A 1145-nucleotide genomic window follows, 5' to 3' on the forward strand; every position below is an offset into this window, starting at 1 on the left:
GCGCGCGCCGCCAGACTTTGAACTTGGGTAAACTCACTTACAGCCTCCCGCTTACCCATTGGTTATCTCCCTACTCAGATGCTAGGTGACGCCATAAGATCCTGCTTTCCTATTGGTTGGCAACTATCCCAGCTTGCTTATGCACGGGCGTTCATCTCTCTCTCTCTCTCTTTTAGTTCCGACTGCGGTATCGTTAACAGACATTGTGTGCTTTCGCTTGTTTGACATAGTGTTAATATACAGTACATTCGTACGCCACGTGTTATCGTTATTAAACATTCGTTAGTGTGCACTGTACTGTATTAGTGTTTACTATACATAGTACTGTATATAACGTACGTAGTGTATTATATTACGTATTACTGTAGCCATGGTTCCCAAGAATGTTGCCGAAGGAAAGAAGAACCAGACGATGCTCTCGATGGAGACGAAACTTGAAATCGTAAAAAAGTACGAGTCTGGCATGCGTTTAAGTGCGATCGCCAAGGAGTATGGCCGGAATCCATCTACGATAGGCACCATCCTGAAGCAGAAGGCGGCCATCAAAGCAGCGGCACCTTCTAAGGGCGTCACTATTTTCTCCAATAAGAGAACCCACGTGCATGACGAGATGGAGAGGCTGCTTCTTGTGTGGATCAAAGACAAAGAGATCTCAGGAGACACCATCACTGAGACTACAATTTGCCAGAAGGCCTCCGCCATTTTCGGTGATCTCGTGCGTTCTCAGGCCGAAGAAGGGGCAGGAGAAGGAACATCCCAGCAGGAACCCCCAGAGTTCAAGGCTTCTCGGGGGTGGTTCGAGAAATTCAAGAAAAGGACTGGCATTCATTCAGTGGTACGGCATGGGGAGGCAGCCAGCTCGGACACGAAGGCCGCCGAAGCCTTTGTTAAAACGTTCGACGAGTTGACTCTGCAGGAAGGCTACAGTTCGCAGCAAGTTTTCAATTGCTACGAAACTGGACTTTTTTGGAAAAAAATGCCTCGTCGGACGTTCATCACGGCGGAGGAGAAGACGCTACCCGGACATAAGCCTATGAAGGACAGGCTTTCCCTTGCTTTTTGTGCAAACGCCAGTGGGGACTGCAAGATAAAGCCCCTGCTGGTGTACCATTCAGAAAATCCCCGAGCCTTCAAAGCCCACAAAG

The sequence above is a fragment of the Palaemon carinicauda genome, chromosome 8 (genome assembly GCF_036898095.1).
Source record: "Palaemon carinicauda isolate YSFRI2023 chromosome 8, ASM3689809v2, whole genome shotgun sequence".
Taxonomy (NCBI): domain Eukaryota; kingdom Metazoa; phylum Arthropoda; class Malacostraca; order Decapoda; family Palaemonidae; genus Palaemon; species Palaemon carinicauda.